Below are 22561 nucleotides of genomic sequence, written 5' to 3'. Positions count from 1 at the left end.
GTGGTAGGGTGTGTTGAGACGAGGGTAGTACTAGGATGGGTGAGACATGTTATGTCTAAAATGGGTGATGTGGCTTTCTCGGAGTTTACCTCTGGTGGAAGCATTGTGTGCTATCGTCCGAGGGCTTGAGCCATTAATGTCGATATTATCTAGTTGGGGTCGGGGATCGTCTGCCCGCTCTAAGGTTGAAAGTTGGAAATGTTGGGTTCTCCTAGGCGGCGAGTCACCTCAGATTTTCATCAGGAGCAGTGACCGTGCTAGCAGAATCCGACCCCTTTGAGAGTAGGATGTCAGGAAGTACAAAAGGGGTCCAGCCATTCTTAGGCAATTTATGGGGGAAGCGATTGCTAATGATCTAAAGGAGTGCGTTCTGCAGCGACCATCGCTTGACCTTGCTTTATGCATTTGCTTGTCCTCTGTTAGGCTTCCAGGCATTTATATCATACCACAGTTGTAGTCTGATAGGTAAGTGTAACGTAAAAATATTATAGATATGAGGCTTGTAATCAGATGTAAAATTTTGTAATGGAATGTAAGTGTTTTCTGGGTACCTTATATCCTGATGTAAAATATTCTAGGGTCTAACTAAGGGAAGCTCCAGGTCCGGAGTGCCTGTTTGTTACAAGGCACGACTTTGGGGTTGGATTGAGGGAAGCTCGAGGTCTGGCGTGCCTGTCTATTATAAGGCACGACTTTGGGGTCGGACCAAGGGAAGCTCGAGGTCCGGCGTGCCTGTCTGTTATAAAGAATGACTTTGGGGTTGAATGGAGGGAAGCTCAAGGTCCGACGTGCCTTTCTATTACAAGACACGACTTAGGGGTCGGACCAAGGGAAGCTCAGGGCGAGGTCTGCACGGGGCAGACTAACCATGCAGGTCTGGGTCCCAAGCAATGTTTAAAGGAGGACTGAGTCTGGATCGAGGTTCTGTGCGCCTGTTTGATATAAGGCGTGGCTCGATAGGGCCGAGGTAGGCTCGAGGCGCCTAGAGCAATGACGGGGCCGTACCTGAGGTTCGTACGGGGCAGACTAACCATGTCGGTCTGGGTCCCAAGCATGGTTTAAAGGAGAACCCAGTCTGCCTCGAGGTCCTATGCTCCTGTTTAATATAAGGAATGGCTCAATAGGGCTCAGGCGGGCTAAAGGTGCCTAGAGCAATGACGGGGCTATGGCCGAGGTCCACGCGAAGCGGACTAACCATGTCGGTCTGGGTCCCGAGCACGGTTTAAAGGAGCACCAAGTCTAGCTTGAGGTTTTATGCTCCTGTCTGATACAAGGCGTGGCTCGATAGGGCCGCAATGGGCTTGAGACGCCTAGAGCAATGATAGGGTTGTGCCCGAGGTCCACACGAGGCGGACTAACCATGTCAGTCTGAGTCCCGAGCACTGTTTAAAGGAGGACTGAGTCTGACTTGAGGTCCTGTGCGCTTGTCTGATACAAGGCGTGGCTCGATAGGGCTGAGGCAGGCTCGAGACACCTAGAGCAATGATAGGGTTGTGCCCAAGGTCTGCCCTTGTACATGTGTTGGAATTTTCTTTGTAAGAATTTGGAGTTTTTTGGCATACCTTGTTATTTTGGCCTGCTTTGATAGTGACTCGCCCAAGCATGTCTTTGTTTGGGATATGCTCTATATAGATCGAGGTTGCAGGTGACTTGCTCTTGGGTTTAATTGATCAGGCCGGGCTAGTTGAGGCAATCTTCGGGGTGATGAAAAAAAAGTGGGATTATACTAGGCTTATTGGGGGGTGCCAAAGGGGAGTTCATGTGAAGTTATGACAAGTAATAAGTGGGGGCAACTGATTGATGCTCAAAAATGACAAAATTTTATTATATTTATACCCCTAGTTTAATCTTAAAATTAGTTTTAATTGAATATTTATATGCCTTTCATGGTTATATGTAGATTTCCCAAATATATATATAATAATAATAATAAAATAGTAAGTAAATATAATATATAATATATAATATATAATAAATATATATAATATATAATATATAAATATAATACATATATATATTCAATACATATATGTGCAATACTATATAAATATATATATACTATGATATAATTGCATGCGTGAAGCATATATATAATATAATATATAAGCATATAATATATATAACATTATAACATATTATAATGTCTTGGCAGCCATGCATGAAGCTCAATCCGATAAAGCCAACATTCATTTGGATGCTTCACAATACCCATTCGAATGGATGAAGTCCAAGTACTGTTGAAGATCAAACTCATTCGAATGACTCGTCCCTCATCCGGATGTGCCCTCTCCAAACCGTTCAACGTTGTTTCGAGCACTATCATCGAAATCCCTTTTTAAAGATTTTGTCAGAGCACGCGCAAATGACCATGGTGGCACGCGACGTAATTTCTTTTTTGACCAGGGCCATTTGCAGAGTATATACATATATATATATATATATATCGTCAGCTTAAAAAAAAAGAGATCCCCATCCGCCATTTTAACTAGAATAAGGGGAAAAGCACACTGTTCTATTCCTTTCTTTTTGTTCTTAAATTCCAGTAGTTTTTTTGTTTCTTCGTGTTGTTCTAGTGTTCTTCATTTCAGTTACTGAAACCTAATTTAATTTGAGTATTACGCGTTCATTGAGTATTTGAATTTGGAGTGGAGCATAAGCCTAACTTAGAGTCTCCATGCCATGTATGGAGGTTACTTAAACTGGAGATGCTATCATATCCAAATCCAAATGGGTTATCTGATTGCTGCATATTAACTGTATTTTAATTTATGGTAGTTTCTTAACATAGAATCTCTCATGCCATGTATGGAGATTGCTAGACCAAGAACTACCATCATCTTGAGATGCATTTTAATATCAAAACCTCAAATTAATTCAGACATATGTTTTTGGTACCTATCTATCTGTTGGGAAGTTATGGAATTGGCACTGAACATTGCCTTGACTCAAGACTTCTTACAGTTACAGTACTTCATTTTTGTCACTTAAAATCAAATGAATTGGCCTGACAACCCAATTTATATCGTGGCTCTATTTTCATTTTATTAACGATCTCCTAGTGAATTGACCTGGACTTTCCCAAAAAATTAAATTGTGCTACAGCGCACACTCGTACACTGGCGAGTATAAACGCCTTGTGCCTGCATGCTTGTTTCTTTCTTTGTTTATTTTGTACGTGTTTGTTTGAAATAAATGCACAAGGTTAAGCGCAGCCAGCAATCATTTTTATTTAGCCAGGAATATTGTAACAATGAGTTCCTAGGACTATGATTGCTTGGTTGAGGTGTGCCCTTGCTTTCTCATGCGATAGATTCAGCTAGGTGGTGGGCTCTACTACTGATATTGGCTCTGGGGCGGCGGTCGTGCCACAGATAGCTTGTCTTGGGCAGGAGTCTGGCTCTTTGAGGCGAAGTTCTGTCTCGAGCCGACATTGGTCATCTGCTGATCAGTCTTATTTTTCTAATTCTGTCGTGTGCACATTGGAGTGCGGGGCTTGGCCATTTGTCCTTGCCGCCTGACCATTGTTCCCGGGAGTGCTGCTTCCCCTACCATTCTTACCGAGCCCAGGGTTTCGAATCCTGAGTCTGTCATGGTAACATTGCTGAGCTTTTTTTGAAGGATCAAAAACGAGGATTCAAAAGCATGCAACGGAAGCGTTTTAATCAAAAACGATCCTCGTATTGATTAGAATCTAAGAGACTTACTTTTACGGCGGATTACCGGTCGAAATGGGGCGATAGGGGCAGGATGCGCGGTAGCTTCTTCGCGTGGTGGAGACGACGGCTGTCCTGCTATCCTTCGGCTCCTTCGCATCAGAACTTCGAGGCTCTCTTTTCGTCTTCCGAAATATGACTCGAACTCGTGGCCTTTCTTCGGTGAAGAAGAATGAAAAACAACTTGGATGGAAAAACAAATAATGAGAGAATATATAGGGAGAACCCTAGGTTTAAAACCCTAGTGGGCCAAACCCTAATGGGCCAAGATCTTTTAATTAATTTTCTAATTGGGTTAGCCCAATTAATTAATTAAAACCCTAATGAACCATTATTTTATTCTAGCCCAATTAATTATGGACCATTCTGAATAAAATAATTCTCTCTCAATGTAATTCATCCAACAAGCCAAATGTATTAAAAAATACATGAGTTACATCGAGCTACCCCGGGGACCAAAAGACAAATTATTCACGGCTACTAAAATGACCAAAATATCCCTGCTACCTAGTAGCTATATTTTGTCATTCTAAGTGTTCCAACTATCACCATATGGTAACACTAACCCCACGAATAATTTTGCATATGCCATGTCTTTGACCTACTAGTGTAATGACGAAAATACCCCTCTGCGTAACACCCATCATTTAGAAAGGAATAATGTACCAACACCTTTCTAAATGATTTCTACCATCCTTAGATCACTAGTCCAATAATCCGTGACTACTCGAATGTACTTGCTTATCACTGGGAGCTACCCAGAAGCACACACTCATAAGTCACGTTCCCAGGGCCCTGGATTATTTGATTATTCTTGGACAATCACAAGGGGGTGAATCACAGAAACTATCTTGTATTAGTCTGTCTTAGCTAATTAGAAACCATACTCCCAACTCAAAAGGATATTGATCTTTGATAGACCTCACCTACAATGAATCTAAGAATACAGCTCTAGGTTCACTAGACCACCAACTAATACTCAAGTATTAGAGTACTAGTCCACGTAGTAGCAGTGATAGACTAGCTCCATGATAATTAGTACTTTGTCATTAGCTTCTATCACAGGTCCACTCTACGCATTCCAAATGCGCTTGTACAATTAGAGTAAACGGACTGTTTACTAGCTAAGGCAAGCCATCCTCCATTAGGATCTATTGCACAATGATCTTATTATGATAGAATGCCCAGTTCTATCAAAAGATCAAGAGTAATATTTTCTTGCTTATTAAGTACCCATGATTCATGCCTAACTGTGAAGAACGACCCATCACATGAATCACTTACTTAATAGCATGGACACCTTTCCAACAATTAAATGCAAACAATATATGTGCCATAAACTGAATAAAAGAAACATCATTACCATAAATTAAACAAAACGTGTCTTTAGGGCATACATTTCCAACAATCTCCCACTTGCACTCAAAGACTATGAAAATCCATAAGTTCCCACCCCTATGACATCTAAGTGTCTTCGAAAGACCTTCTCTGCCAAAGGCTTGGTGAAAGGATCCGCTAGATTGTTTGATGTAGATATCTGGTCCACCACTATCTCATTCTTCTGGATGAACTCCCGAATGAGGTGGTACTTCCTCTCAATATGCTTGCCCTTTCTGTGGTTCCTTGGTTCTTTGCATTGTGACACTGCTCTGGTGTTATCACAATAGAGTATAATAGGCTTTTCCACATGTGGTACAACTCCTAGTTCCATAAGGAACTTTTGGAGCCAAACTGCTTCCTTGGACGCCTCTGATGCTGCTACATACTCAGCTTCCATGGTGGAATCAGCAATACAAGATTGCTTGATACTCCGCCATGAAATAGCTCCTCCAGACAAGGTGAAAACATATCCACTAGTGGATTTTCTTTCATCCTTATCAGCCTGGAAATCTGAGTCTGTGTAGCCTACTGGAACTAAGTCATCAGCTCTGTAGACTAGCATATAATCCTTAGTAGCCTTAAGGTACTTGAGTATATGCTTTACAGCCTGCCAATGTGCTTCCCCTGGATTTGACTGAAATCTGCTTATCATGCCTACAGCAAAGCAGATATCTGGCCTGGTACACAGCATGGCATACATGAGACTTCCTACAGCTGAAGCATAAGGAATCCTACTCATGCGCGCCTTTTCTTCCTCTGTCTTGGGACAGTCCCTGGAAGATAAGCCCAATCCGTGTCTAAAAGGAATTAATGCCCCTTTACACTGATCCATACTGAACCTGACCAATATCTTGTCAATATAAGAAGATTGGGATAAACCTAACATTCTCTGCTTCCTATCTCTAAGAAGCTTTATACCGAGAATGTAACTAGCTTCTCCCATATCTTTTATGCTAAATTGACTTGATAGCCAAATCTTTATTGATGACAACATCCCTACATCATTTCCTATGATGAGAATGTCATCAACATATAACACCAGAAAAGACACCTTTTCACCATTTGTTTTCTTATACACGCATGGTTCATCTACGTTTGGAATAAATCCATAAGACTATATAGACTCATCAAAACGTTTGTTCCATGCCCTTGATGCCTGCTTAAGTCCATAAATGGACTTCTTAAGCTTGCAGACCATGTGATCTTGGCCTTTCACAACATAGCCTTCTGGTTGGGACATATAGATGTCTTCACTAAGATGGCCATTAAGAAAGGCCGTCTTAACATCCATTTGCCATATCTCATAGTCATAATGACATGCTATGGCAAGGAGTATGCGAATGGATTTAAGCATGGCTACCGGTGAAAAGGTTTCCTCATAATCGATCCCTTCTTTCTGAGTAAATCCTTTTGCAACCAACCTTGCTTTAAAGGTTTGCACCTTTCCATCCGCTCCCCTTTTCCTCTTGTATACCCACTTACACCCTATGGGTTTTACCCCTTCAGGTGTAGCTACAAGATCCCAAACCTGATTGAGATGCATAGACTCAATCTCGGCATCCATTGCAAGGCGCCACTTGTCTACATCGACATCAAGGACAGCCTCCTCGTATCTAGTAGGATCTTGTTCCTGATTGTCAGAGACTAGCTCAAAAGCTTCTCCTGTCCATCTATCAGGAACTTTAGTTTCCCTCCCACTACGACGAGGCTCCGTGCGTATAGAAACACTCGGTTGTGTCTCTTTTGGTTCCTCAATTGGGACACTAGATGTACCTGAAGTTTGTTGTTCAAAAGATAACTTCTCATCTAGTTCTACTCTGCTTGAACCCTTAGTGGACATACTCTGATCATCCTCCAAGTATCTAGCATGAGTACTAATTAGTACTTTCTGCTCCTTAGGATAATAGAAATATCCACCACGAGTGCCTTTTGGATATCCTATGAAGTAGCATAATTCTGACCTTGGTTCCAACTTACTCCCCTTAGTCAATACATAAGCTGGACAACCCCATATCTTGAGATGGTTTAGACTGGGCTTTCGCCCCGTCCACATCTCATAGGGTGTCCTAGGTACAGACTTGGAAGGTACCAAGTTCAGAATGTATGCTGTCGTTTCTAAGGCATATCCCCAAAAGGAAATAGAAAGAGATGCATGGCTCATCATGCTTCTGACCATCTCCATTAGAGTCATGTTCCTTCTCTCACTGACTCCGTTCTGCTGGGGGGTCCCAGGCGCAGTCAATTGAGAAACTATATCGTGATGTACTAAGTAGTCCTTAAACTCTCCAAGAAGGTACTCTCCACCACGGTCTGACCTCAAAATTTTGATCAATTTACCTGTTTGACGCTCCACTTCAGCCTTAAACTCTTTGAATTTATCAAAAGAATCAGACTTGCGCCTCATTAGATAAATATAACCAAAACGAGTGTGGTCATCCGTAAATGTGATGAAGTATTCGTAACCTCCTCTAGCAGGTGTAGTCATTGGACCACAACCATCACTATGAACTAACTCTAATATGTCTTTGGCTCTACCTGCCTTCTGAGTAAATGGCCTTTTGGTCATTTTGCCCATTAGGCATGATTCACACTGAGGCCATTCTTCCAATCTCAATGAGCCCAAGGGCCCATCATGGATTAGCCTCTGAATCCGATTAGGATTAATGTGCCCTAATCTTAAGTGCCATAGATAAGAGTCATTAGATGATAATGTTCTCTTCTTATTAACTGGTTCAGTCTCAGAGTTGTTTATTTGACTTTTAATAGGATTAATATAATAAAGATTCCCAAATACGTTGCCTGAACAAATAACCTGTCCATTTCTACTGATAGTGACACCAGAATGGAACGAAACAGAATAACCATAAGAAATCAATTTAGAAACTGAAATTAAATTCTGTCTCAAAGCAGGAACGTATAAAACATCTTTCAAAATTAAAATCCTATTAGAATCAAAAAACAAATGCAAAACTCCCACTGCTTCAGCCCATACTCGAGCTCCACTAGCTACCAGCATTCCATGCTCTTCTTCAAGTAGAGTCCTTGTCTTTTTGAACCCCTGCAAAGAGTTACAGACATGATCAGTGGATCCTGAATCAACTATCCAAGAGGATGAAAATCCTACCAAACTGATGGATTCTAAGTAAAGAGCAATACCTGGTGCTTTCACCTTGAGGGCAGGACAATCCTTTTTCCAGTGTCCTTTCTGCCCACATTTAAAGCACTTGCCTTTGGGCTTGGCATCGGCCTGACTAGCTCCGGGCGGTTTGGGCTTGCCCCCTGCTTTGTTCTGACCCTTCTTCTTCTTGAAGTTCTTGGCTTTAGGGCCAACTCTAGGAGAAGATGCAGAATGAATAGCTAGAGCCTTTGAGGTAGGCTTCATGATCTTCTCTGCCGCCTGGAGCTCTTTCATAAGCTCCATTAGATTCATCTCTAATTTATTCATGTTATAGTTCAATTTGAACTGCGAGTATGAATCTGGCAAAGTCTCCAAGACCATGTCTACCTGACTCTCAGCATCTATCGTCGCTCCCAAGACCTCAGCTTCCTCGAAGTAAGCAATCATCTTGAGCATGTGCTCTCGAACTGATGCCCCTTCAGCCATCCTGGTAGTCATGATCGCCTTAAGAGCTTCCTGCCTTGCGGGCTGGCTCTTATCAGCGAACATGGTGCGCAATGACAGATCAATATAATAAGCAGTGGGCGTATGCTCATGCTTCGATTGAAGCACATCGGACATGGAAGCCAACATGTAGCATCGTGCCATCTCGTCAGCATTCTTCCATTCCGCCTCTGCCTGGCGCTCCTCGTCAGTGGAGTTTCTCCCAATTACAGGACAGGGGTCAGTCAGAACATACTTGTACCCCTCAGCTGTGAGTACTATGTTCAACTTCCTCTTCCAGTCAACATAATTACCCCCATCCAGCTTAGAATCCTTGAGGATCATAGCAAGGGGACTGAAAGAACCTCCACCAGACATTCCTGTACAATTTATGGAAAAATAAGACGTTTAGACAAGGCACATATAAAACAAATATTTTTGCACATAAGCTCATATTATGTCTTGAAAATAGATTTCCCTTAAACTATTATCAATAATATGTCATTTGACTCTTAGAAGAACTAACAGAGCTCCGATAGGGAGGTTGATAATTCTCTAAGTTAAGTGTATAACCACCACAAACTAAACTTCCTGAATAGGAAATGATCTAGAGAATAGTTCCGTCGATAGGGCGGCCACTATCTCACATTCCCTACGGATAATCTTGCATTATTACCTCCAACGATAGGCCGGCCGATAACAACACATATCCTAGGTTTTAGTTATACCTTTACCATTAGATCTAGATCCTTATGGAATACCCATCCTATAGGGGGTCATGCTCAGAATGACACGAGGGCATCCACGATCTCTAATTAAAGGTGTGGAGGAAGCCATGGGGTCATTGGAACCCCTCTCCCACTTAATCTTTTAAAATAAGGGTTTTGATTAAAAACGTTTTTCCTTTTGGATTCCATTAATACTTAGAAAAATATCTAAACTTGAAAACACTCTCTAATCCAAGGATAAAAAACTTTGAGAGAGTAAACCATAAGTTAATTTTTCTTTTGATTAATTAACCCAAATTTAAACCTTATTATGAAATATCTAAGTCTACATTTACTTTCTATACCAAGGGATGAATCCTTTGAAAAAGTAAACTTGTAAACTAATTTCATCATTTGGTTTAATAAAACGTTTTCATGAATTAACTCCACATATGATCACAATTGAAAAAGCACAATAAACAAGTTACATGCTTTTCTATTCATTATTCCTAAGTGACCATATAATTGATTAAACATCTCACAAATAAACATTAAATGTGGTCTTGTTTAATCCTAAGGTGGTTCCATCCTTTTACTAATTATTTTCATGCAACATATCACAAAGATAATCTAATTGCAAATAATTTAACCTCCAAGAATGGTTTTCAAATAAAACACCTAGATGCTAACTTTGAGGTTGGGGCGGGCGAAGCCCGCCGTAGGAATAATGAATAGAAAAGCATGCCGAACTGCCCGATCAGCTCGCCAAAAACGCATCATCCAGAAAACCCTAGGTCGATCGCTTCAGCCGCCGCACAGCTCCATGGAACATCCAAAAAACTGATTTCTCGTGATGATCGATTCAAGCCCTTAGCCGAAGCCAGATCTGGCAGATTCTTCCATCACGTTCAGCCTGTGCAAATGATAGCTGAATGCTGCCTTTTTGAAACTGCAATCTGTTCCAAAACAGCGCTGCCCAATCCGGCCGAAACTGCATCTTTCTTCACCATAAATAGCACTGGCCGAATAGGGATAACAGACCTCTTTCCGTCTGCAACTTGTTCTGCTTGAATGATCGATATTACAGAAAAATAAAACTGATGAAATCAACCATCAAAACTGGTTGTACATCCGCCTATACCCCAACCGCGAGGTTTACATCGAATCTATTTGAATAAACACAACAGATTACAACGTCCTATACCTCCACTCATGAGGTTTACAAGGCATCTAAAACCATTCTTGGAGGGATCCATAAACGCAGAAAAAACAGCATTTAAACAGTAAAAGGAACCACCCTTTTTTCCGATTTTAATCCTAGGCATGCTCCTAGATTCAAACCAACAAAACCGTGGCTCTGATACCACTTGAAGGATCAAAAATGAGGATTCAAAAGCATGCAACGGAAGCGTTTTAATCAAAAACGATCCTCGTATTGATTAGAATCTAAGAGACTTACTTTTACGGCGGATTACCGGTCGGAATGGGGCGATAGGGGCAGGATGCGCGGTAGCTTCTTCGCGTGGTGGAGACGACGGCTGTCCTGCTATCCTTCGGCTCCTTCGCATCAGAACTTCGAGGCTCTCTTTTCGTCTTCCGAAATATGACTCGAACTCGTGGCCTTTCTTCGGTGAAGAAGAATGAAAAACAACTTGCATGGAAAAACAAATAATGAGAGAATATATAGGGAGAACCCTAGGTTTAAAACCCTAGTGGGCCAAACCCTAATGGGCCAAGATCTTTTAATTAATTTTCTAATTGGGTTAGCCCAATTAATTAATTAAAACCCTAATGAACCATTATTTTATTCTAGCCCAATTAATTATGGACCATTCTGAATAAAATAATTCTCTCTCAATGTAATTCATCCAACAAGCCAAATGTATTAAAAAATACATGAGTTACATCGAGCTACCCCGGGGACCAAAAGACAAATTATTCACGGCTACTAAAATGACCAAAATATCCCTGCTACCTAGTAGCTATATTTTGTCATTCTAAGTGTTCCAACTATCACCATATGGTAACACTAACCCCACGAATAATTTTGCATATGCCATGTCTTTGACCTACTAGTGTAATGACGAAAATACCCCTCTGCGTAACACCCATCATTTAGAAAGGAATAATGTACCAACACCTTTCTAAATGATTTCTACCATCCTTAGATCACTAGTCCAATAATCCGTGACTACTCGAATGTACTTGCTTATCACTGGGAGCTACCCAGAAGCACACACTCATAAGTCACGTTCCCAGGGCCCTGGATTATTTGATTATTCTTGGACAATCACAAGGGGGTGAATCACAGAAACTATCTTGTATTAGTCTGTCTTAGCTAATTAGAAACCATACTCCCAATTCAAAAGGATATTGATCTTTGATAGACCTCACCTATAATGAATCTAAGAATACAGCTCTAGGTTCACTAGACCACCAACTAATACTCAAGTATTAGAGTACTCGTCCACGTAGTAGCAGTGATAGACTAGCTCCATGATAATTAGTACTTTGTCATTAGCTTTTATCACAGGTCCACTCTACGCATTCCAAATGCGCTTATACAATTAGAGTAAACGGACTGTTTACTAGCTAAGGCAAGCCATCCTCCATTAGGATCTATTGCACAATGATCTTATTATGATAGAATGCCCAGTTCTATCAAAAGATCAAGAGTAATATTTTCTTGCTTATTAAGTACCCATGATTCATGCCTAACTGTGAAGAACGACCCATCACATGAATCACTTACTTAATAGCATGGACACATTTCCAACAATTAAATGCAAACAATATATGTGCCATAAACTGAATAAAAGAAACATCATTACCATAAATTAAACAAAACGTGTCTTTAGGGCATACATTTCCAACATTTTTTTGGTTGGGGTGGATGGTTCTGACCTTGGTGTCTATTACTGGGAACTTCATGGCTAGGTGGGGGGTGAACACTACTGCGCCTAATTTGTTGAGAGAAGAGCGGCCAAGCAGCGCGTTGTATGGTGTTTGACAGTCAATGACTAGGTATCGGATGCAAATTGTCTTGACGAGGGGAGCTTCCCTGAATGAAGTTAGGAAGTCAATGTAGCCCTTGACTCCTACCTATTCTCCTGAAAAACCAATCAGATTTCCATCGAATGGTCTTAGTTCCTTTTTGGGGATTCCCATCTTCTTTAGGGTTGATAAGTACATCAGGTCGCCCGAGCTACCCTGATCCGCGAGGACTTTCTTCACCAAGAAGTTGGTGGTGATAACCGAGATTACCATGGGATCGTCGAGGTTTTTGTCGATCCCTTTGAAATCGTCCTCGGTAAAGGAGATTACAGGGTGGTAGAGAATTCTCCTTGGTCTCTTTTCGATGTTGTCTATTGATATTACCCCGTGGAGATGTCATTTTCTTGCCGAGCTTGACTCTCTCCAGCTGGCGAAGCCTCTAGATATGGTGTCAATAACGCTGACTACTGGGTTTCCTAGAGGTGGTCTAGCATTTTTTCTATCGCCTGCTTAGTGCCGCCTCTGAGGGTTTCAGCTCCTTTGTCTTCCCTGGTTGCCCTGGGGGATTGCCTCCGGTCTGGTCAGTAAACGTATTGATAGAGGTAGCCTTCTCTAACTAGCTGCTCTATTTGGTCTTTTAGGGCGGCGTATTCTTCGGTCGTGTGTCCGAACATGCGATGGTAATCACACCGCTTGTTGGTGTCAGTGTTATCGCGAGGGGGTCGTTGTTCACTGACATCCAGAAGAGGGATAATCCTGGTGTTGTAAATTTCTTGAAAAATTCGGTCCCGCCTTGTTGTGAGGGAAGTGTTCACGTTGTAGTGTAACTAGGGTGGCTCGAGGGCCCAAGGTGGTTTTCTCATCCCTTTGCTATGATCCCGGCTTTCTTGGTTTTGATGGGGGTCCTTCCTATGGTTGTGTTGATGCTGAGGAAGGGGTCCCAGCTGGGGGGCAAATCGTGGTTATACTTGCAGCTCTGCTTCAGTGAGTCAGGCGACCGAGGCTTCTTCCATGTTGATGTACCCTGTCGAGCGTGTTCTAAGGTCAACCAGGGTGGCGAGGGGCTTTCAGGCCAGTGAATCGACGAATGAACCTGTTCTTAATCCAATCGTAATGGGGTGCAGGGATACCGCAAGGTTGAGATCTTTGATCTAGAGAGCTTCTTGAAAGAACCTGTCCATAAATGCCTGCAGTGGCTCGTGTTTGCCCTGTTTTAGGTTGATAAGACTGGCCGAGGTCCTGCGATGGGCTCGACTAATGGAGAAATAAGTGAGGAAGTGAGTGGCTAGCTAGAAGAAGTCGTGGATAGAATTCGACTCTAAGGACAAGAACCATAACATGGCCGATTTCCTCAGGGTGCAAGGGAAGGTTCGACACATGATCAGGTCCGAGCTTCCGCTTATCAGCATGGCAGCATTGAAAGTGGTGAGGTGATCCTGGGGGTCGGTGGTGCCGTCATAGGGTTCTAAGGCATAGGGAGGGCGGAATCCTTCGGGTAAGGGAACGGTCATGATGAACTCGGAAAAGGGATGGCTGTGGGAGTATAGGGATGCGAAAGCTAAAGGGATTGGGGTGTGGGTAGCCTAATGGTGTTGGTGACGACTGCCTTCTGTGTCACAGTCAGTTCGCTCATTGGGTTGGTCACGCTGCTGGTTTTGTGTTAATTTGGCAACTCGATTCTGGAGTTGCTTGACTGTTTGGAGAAGGACCTCTATGACAACTGGATTTTGTGGAGGGTGATCGAGCTTATTTGGCTCTTGGGCGAGGGCGCTTCTAGTTAGCACCATAGCGTGGTAGCAGAAGGGTTGATTCGAAAGGCTTTTTGTGAGCTTATGGGGTAGGTAAGTTTTATCGACCCCACGGTAGGCACCAAATGTTCCTTCCTGACCGAAGTGGGCAATCGATGGCGGGGCGCGGGCTCCTGCGACGGGTTCGTCCGAGGGGCAGCTGGCACCTACAAGCACTCCGACACTCGAGTGAGTAAGAGAGGTAGTGTATCAGTAGGTCAGGGATTAGAACATACCTTGGCTCTGAAGAGAGGTGGTTGATATAGAAGGAGGAGATGTCCTCCTGCATGTATGAGTCGTGCATTTGCAGGTGATAGGATTGGCTATCCAGCGCCGGTGGAGGTTCCCTGGCGGTGGCATGGTGGCGACGAGACCCTCATTAATGTGGATGGGATCCGCCATTAATGAGAACAGGGTTTGGGACTGTCACGCGGATATCCAGTGGGATTACAATGATGCTGTGGTAGGTTGGCGCTAGGCCAAGGTGTGTGTTAGTGTAGGTGCTCTAGACCCAATCAGATTGGGCATGTTGTACACTGACAATTGTAATCATGTTATTATTTGAATAAAGAGTTATTCAAATTCACAAGAAGTCATTCTATTAGTTTCTTGTTATTATTGTAATAACCGAATGAAACTAGATAGAAGTCCATATGATGTATACTGTGAATAATCTATAAAGATGTGAGATGATGCATCACAGTTTCTAGACATCATTAAACGTCCCAAGTCATAGCAATGTCAAGAATGGACATTGACAATTGCGGTAAGACTTGTATGTGCTATGTTTTTGCTATGTGATAGCAATGGGGGTCTCACACCCATAGGCATGGGGATGCCTAGACAAGTACATAGGTGACCAATGTTGGAGAACGTGTCACTGGACATGACTCGCCATGAGAATCCATTTTGGTTATATGTTGATGAAATTCTCATACGAGATGGGTGTAACTAATCCTTGGACTTGAGGTTGTCACAGTCATCTCATAAGAAGACTGGTATGCTTTGACATCGTTTCGATGGGCCTAGACAAAGGCTGCACGTGGGCGATCGTTGGGTATATCATGAGGCTTATGGAGATGGGTGCATAGCCAAGATGGGACTCGTCTATCCCTTGATAGAGGATGATGTATCTAAGGCGCCTTCGGTGGATATTCACTTTAAATCCATGGCCATGGTGAAAGAGATCAATAAGGAGTTATTGATTCACTTTCTATTAAGTGAAGATATCCGAAAGACCGAAGAAAACTCATGTGATCATTATCAAGCAACACATCGCCATACTTGAGATCACATAAGATGCATTGACGAGAGGATCGTATTACATGGTAACCATGCTCGTGAAAGGTTATTTGCGGATTATGAATCCTTCTGAATAATTGGGTAGGCATGACGCCTTGCTAGAGGCCAATCTTGTCTTATGTGTTCGTACCGACACATTGCCAACATATTCGGAAGCCTAATGAGTCATATGCAATAGGCACGGTCCCTGGCTTAAACCAGGAGAGTGGACGTATGGTTAAGTGGGACACTTCGGCAAGAAGTTGTGCCGTCGTAGGTTCTCACGAGAAAAGAACAAATAGACGTAATGACGTCGATATGACGAGGAGTCGTCATAATGGAAAGAGTTTCCTAAAAATGGCATTTGATTAAATTAGGAAGGAGTTTCTAATTTAATGATTTTCTATTTGTTGGAGTGGCAAATAGGAAATAAAATATTTTTGGGCTTAAGTTAATATTTGGACTAAATTAGATTTGGGCCAAATATTAAATTAAATATTATATTTGGACTAAATTGGATTTGGGCCAAATATTAAAATAAATATTATATTTGGACTAAATTAGATTTGGGCCAAATATTAAATATTATATTTGGACCAAATTAGATTTGGGCCAAATATTAAATAAAATATATTTTGGCTTGAATTAGATTTGGGCCATAATATTTTATTTAACCTATAAAAGGATTGGGCCATTTAATTATATTTCTAGTTGGACTAGAATAAGCCCACTTATGATTCTAATTAAATTAGAATTAATGGGCTAGCCCAATCCATTAGGGTTTTAGAAACCCTAGGATATTTCATTATAAATATCCTTTTATAGGTTGCCCATTACAGAGGTGATTTTTGGTGTCGTTTTTCAAGAGTTGAAAAACGCATTGCCGTTCACTCTTCCCCGTTTCTTTTGGCATCGATTTGAAACGTGGGTGTTCTTTTACCGTCCATACACAAGCCGCGCAAAGGAGAAGGAGCTAGCACTCCTATTCCGCTCTCCTTGCCAACGGACGCGTGCCGCGTATCACGAGTTAGAGGCCGGACGCTTGGACGGCTCGAATCCGCGAACGACTTGATAATCTAAAGGTTAGATTTATTTATTTGTTTGTGAATGATTTGATTTCGACGTTGATCCAATCGCTGGGATCGGGGTAAGGTTCAAAATTTTTGAACTACGCTGCTTGCCCCGTAGCGATCTTGCTTTACTTTCAATGTGGTCCAGAAGGAAGACTAGATTGGGCCTAAGGAGAGGGCCGAGATTGGGCCCGGACGGTTCAATCATCATTTAAGTGAATGAAATTTAGTTAATTTAATTTGGAGGAGCATATATATATATAATCTTAATTACTTGAGCGACAATAGTATTGGCAGATGTCCTCCAGCATAAATGATGCAAGATCTTTGAAACCAGCTCCCCTTAATGTTGAAATCACAAACCTCATCACTTGTGTTGATCTACTATTGATGTGACGAGATAGTCCTTGGGCAAGGCATATTGAAAGTTAAGAAATGTGTTTCCTAAGGTGTCATCTAATCACATTTATAAGGTCTGACACATAGTTACTGAGTTTTTGAGTTTTTCACTCTGACTCTCGCTCAGTCGGGACGTTAGGTCATGGAACGATTATAACACATGATAATCATCAACTGTAATAGGTTAACTTGAAATGAGACTTTACTTCCACCTAGCTATACTGTCTTGAATTGCTGTTAGGCATTATTCAAAAACACTTGGAACGTCGTTGGGATTTGGAAAAATTCTAGTGATGGGTCAAGGGGTTGACTGATACCAAAAAAGGGTTTCATCATTATTTGATTGCTAGAGGGTAGTGAACCTAAAAAGTCACACATCATATAGTGTTGCATTTGGTATCGATATCATGTGCCCAAAATGTCTCTAGAATTGATTAGTTAAAAGTTGACCATTGGCCCCCCTACCAATAGCGCATAGTGCATAGTTGAAAAGCATAGTGAATAATGCATAGTGTAAAATCAATTATTAATTGCACAGTTAGAGGCAGTGGATTGCCAAATGTGCACAGTGTATAGTGCATAGTAAAATTACATAGTGAAATTGATTGAATTGAATTATTGGATGGTGGGGTGGCGAACATGAGAAGTGAATTCATTTGAGGGAGGGGAAGGAAGATAAGGGGAAATGGGGGTTTATTTAATGAGCCTCTACCTTCTCTCTCTCTCTCTCTTTGATTTTCTCATATAAGTTCTCCTCTTCTTCTTCTTCTTTTAGAAAATTTGTAGAAATTATACGTATAATTGTTACGCATATAATTTTGAGACACGAGCACCGGTGATACCTAGATCCTCTGTGTCTAGCATTGGAAGAGGTGATCGGAATGATACTCGACTTCATACTAGATGTGGACTGATTAGGACCACCACATCTTGAGGTGGACTCTATCTTAATACAAAAATCGATTCTTTATTTCATCCCTTCATCGGGTTGTAATTATATATTTATTTATGTATTCAATCTTTGAATATGTGTATTGCTTAAATACCCAAGCTATGTATGGCGTGTATATTATATTTTGCTGCGTGTATTTGATATACGATAAAAAATTTACTTTTGTCTATACCGCCATACTAGTGATTCCCTTCACATTGCCATGAGCCTTCCATGACCAAGTAGGGGGCACTCCACTTGATCATGGTTTGATCTTTGATGGTGCTTTATTTCTTCTTTGCTCATTCTACCTTGCATTATTGATTTCGGCCCATATATACTTGTGTTTGTCCTAAGTGTCCATTTATAAATCCAACTCAAATCTGTCGCTTAGATCTATTCCATATCCAAATTGTTTGTTATTTGCAGGGCATATCAATTTTTATATGAATTAGGAAGGTGAATCAATAAAATATATTTGATTCTTTTTATATGAATTTGGAAAGTGAATCCATCAAAATATCTTTCTCTTTATTTGAATTTGGAAAGTTAACCAAACATCTTTGATTCTTTTGATATAAATTTGGAAAGCAGTGAGTGAGGCCATATCTTTGGTGTGATGAATGTATCATTTCCATTTTATTTGGTGGTCGCTGGGAATTGGTCTCGATTGTCTTTGTCGTTGTTGTCACTGATGGTTGAGAGTGGTGGTTGGAGAGGGAGAGAGAGAGAGATGGTGGTGTGGCAGCCAGCTCATCCCCAAAATTCCACATCAGTTTACACATCATCAAATTAATTCATTTCAATTAATATCTCTCTAATTTCTCTATTAGCAACAGCTAGGAATATATATAAAGCACGCAAACACAACTAGTTTGTATATATATACATGAAGTCATTAAGAAATTAATAAATAAAGAATTACCAAGCCACGAGAATATTGTTACAATACTAAATTAAGATGAGGGTGGCATTAATGTTTAAGCACCATTCAAATGCGATGCATATAATCTACCAAGTACTAGCTGTTGCCCTCTCTGTTGATAGCGTCGAGAATAACAATCAATGCTGCTATGAAGGCGCAATCAGTATGAGGATACACGGTCACCACGAACCTGTCCTTTCCAAGAAAGATGCTTCCAGCACTGTGCTTCTTACGCATCTGCAATTACTTAAAATCATCATCATCATTTAAGTGAATGAAATTTAATTTGGAGGAGCATATATATATATAAAATCTTAATTACTTGAGCGACAATAGTATTGGCAGATGGTCCTCCAGCATAAATGACGCAAGATCTTTCAAACCACCTCCCCTTAATGTTGAAATCACAAACCTCCTCGCCTGTGTTCCTTCCCATATACACATTTAATTGTGTTTTGAATTGCATAATTGACAATCTCTTAACGCTGAAGAGCAGATCTGAGTTGTCTTTGCTCTCCCCTCTGAATGCTTGCCATCTGCTATGTGCAATCCTTACCTGCAGCATTGCACGCACGGAAGGAAGATTATATCCCAAAAGAGCTATTTGTTTTTTTTCTCCTAAACTCGGGATGAGAGAGCTTACTCTATCAAAGCAACCTCGCTAGTTATTGTTAGAGTTATGGCCCACAAGCTAATCATGTTTTATGTAATTGATCATACTTTACATTGGAACTCTTTATCTTCAATCAATTGTTATCGCAAGGTATTATGTTTTTATTTGTTATTGATGATTGTCATCATTATTTATTGCAATCCATACTTGACAAAGTCCATAAATCAAATATGCTCATGGAATATGGTCATGCATAGAGATGACGATCATGAAATATATTCTTTATAAACCTTGATCTTAAATGTTCCTAATCATAGAGTTATTATGATTGGACACTAATAACTCGAATATACTAGCACATATGATGCATGCTCAATCAGGAGAATGTCTTGCTTCATGGACATTGATGTGAGAACACTAGTGCATATATGTGGGTGGTTATTATAAGAATAAATACACTGAACTGACCCGCTACAGAATTCCTAATGGTTATTGCTTAATGTCGAATTGGAATTCCTGTGTTGCAATAGTGCAGATTGATCCTTAGACTTGAGATATCATGGTAGTCTTACATTTGACTGATTACGCTTTGGTGCTTTTTTGGATTCTAATGGAGTCATTAACAAACTATCATTAGGCGTGACCTTATCACATATGAAAGCTTGTGAATGTCAAAATAGGATTCATCACTTATCGTCAAGATGAGAGGATGTCCTATGTATTCCGATGATTTCATGACTAAGGAAATCCTTGGGCAAGGTGAGGTGAAAATCAAAACGTGTTTTAATTTCACCTATCAAATCATAAATCTGGAATGGATACATTGTTATTGAATGATTAAGATTTTGTCATAAAACCATACCCTTAATTCAATCGGGACATAGATTGATGAAAGAATTTTACTACACGAAAATTGTAATAGAAAAGGTCCGTGTTTTTTCATTGTTGGCTAGGTATTCATACCATGTTGCTAGACGTTAACCATGATATGTAGAATTTTATAATTAATTTGATTAATTCTAAAACTATTAATTAAGAAGCCCATGAGATGTGTTAATTAAAAATCTTATAAGTTTAATTAAAGAGTTTAATTAATCTAATAAGTTGGGTTTTCATATAGCCCAATAGAATTGACCCTAAATCTAGTCTAATGGTGGACCTAAATGGTCATACACTTAGATCGAGTCCATTCCACAATTAAAAATGAGAGAGTCGGCCAAATGTGATTAAGGGACGGGCCTAAAGTGTTTAGGGTTTTTCCAATGCACGATTAGGCTTCTTAAACTCTATTTATATGCCGCTTAAGAAGTTGAAAAATAACAAGAAAAATTCGTTCTCTCTCTAAAGGCGTCTAGGGTTACTAGCACGATCAAGACGTTCGTGGAAGGATCGATCGTGTGGACCGACTTAGAGGAGATCGCACTTCCGTCTCTACGAATTGAAATCGGGCAGAATTGAAACCTACACGGTTATGGTTTCCTAAGAGTTATAGCCTATAATTATAAAAATATTATTACAATAACATTTTTCATGGCACTAATTAATTATTATAAATAGAGTTAATGCGAAGGTAATTAAGTGGGAAGGGCATGGTTGCAGGTATTGTGTATTAGCACAGAATATATATGTATAGTAAAGAAAAATAAATTTAATTATATACCTTCCGCTGTAATGTAAGGATGGGATTTCCAGCAGCATCAAGCAGAATTCGACGATCATGGAAGCCTGTGATGGGATCTTTAACTTTGAAGAGAAGGCGGCCATCACTATGATCTGTTACGGAAAAGTTGCCAAAATGCAAGGCCAAGGCCTTTCTGGCAATGACAAGCTAAACTGGATGGGGAAGGCAATACTGAGGAGCTATGATCCACGATGTCGATGACGAGGAGGGGGCCGACGCGGGATTAATGTTATTCATCTCAGGAGGCGGCGGCTGCTGCTGCTGCTGCTGATGACCACCCATGTATTTAATTAATTGCGGACGGACAGTACTGATCAGAGGGAGACCAACAGAGATCGATGGAGAGATTTATATATATCTGAAAGAAGCTTTCTTTTAATTTGAGAAATAATCAATGGTTTGGGTAATTCATTTGGAGAGGATTTTATAGCCTGAGGATCATGAATTTATCAATCAAACTCAAAGACTGCGTCTTGAATGGCTAGCTGGCGACAGATATTTCTCTCCGTCGCTGTTTGGTTTGGTTTACCAGAAATTCTCTTCCATCTATTGGCTCCAGTACTCCACATCACATCACCCCTATCACGATCATTTAAATTATTCTATAACTAACTGTACGTGTGAGATACTTAATTGAGGTTGTCACCGAGACGAGATCTGCTCTTCAAAAGATTGTCTCTTTTCTTCTCCATCTAATGAAATATGGTCACATCATTCACTATTAAATAATATTTTTTTTTAAAAAATTACTATTTTTTAAAAAAATTACTATTTGATAATGGATGAAATGATTATATATTATTGTGTGGAGAGGGAAAGAAAATCTCAGCTCATTGTCAACCTTACTCAATTGCGCGGATCAAATCAAATAATATAGTATTATGATGAATATTACAGAATACGCGTACGGTCGTCGTCTTGGTAAAGAAAAGTAAGCGTTGGCACGGCAAGGCCTAAGCCACTTTCCAAAGACATTTCAACTTTCATTTCCTCACGTTCATGGCTTCCTTTCCTTGAATGGGCAATATAAGCAATTTGTTTTTGGTTAGTACGTTGACCAAATTCAGATAAAATTATCTATTCAGTGAGCTAAAAAATACAAAAATGATATTATTACAAATTTTTTATTCAAAATTATTATTAAAATAATATGATTAGTAATATTTTTACAGTGATGAACCATTTTGGTAAAAGCCATGCATACTTCTCGACGTCTAACCGTTAATGCACAAGGCACGTAAATTTGTACACTAATTTCATTTTTCACAATAATATAGTAAGGACGTTGAAAATTAATAGAAAAATAATATGCTTATGAGATTTTGCAACTTTGTCTAAGTATACGTCACTTATAATATATATATATATTATTGATGTGTATTGGATTATGGCCAACTTGCAAAATGATTAGGCCCAACAATAAACAAATTCAAAGGATAAAAGAGAAAATTATGAAGGCTAAGAGACTTTCTTGTCTAG

At 40.4% G+C, this 22561-nt stretch overlaps 1 pseudogene; it reads right to left on the bottom strand.

Moving 5' to 3' along the window:
* Nucleotides 1-18659: 18659 nt before the first annotated feature.
* Nucleotides 18660-21504, bottom strand: LOC127788327 (protein LURP-one-related 15-like; annotated as a pseudogene).
* Between the last annotated feature and the right edge of the window lie 1057 nt (nucleotides 21505-22561).

This window comes from Diospyros lotus, chromosome 13 (assembly GCF_014633365.1).
Source record: "Diospyros lotus cultivar Yz01 chromosome 13, ASM1463336v1, whole genome shotgun sequence".
NCBI lineage: Eukaryota > Viridiplantae > Streptophyta > Magnoliopsida > Ericales > Ebenaceae > Diospyros > Diospyros lotus.
This window is presented reverse-complemented; position numbering and strand designations above follow the sequence as displayed.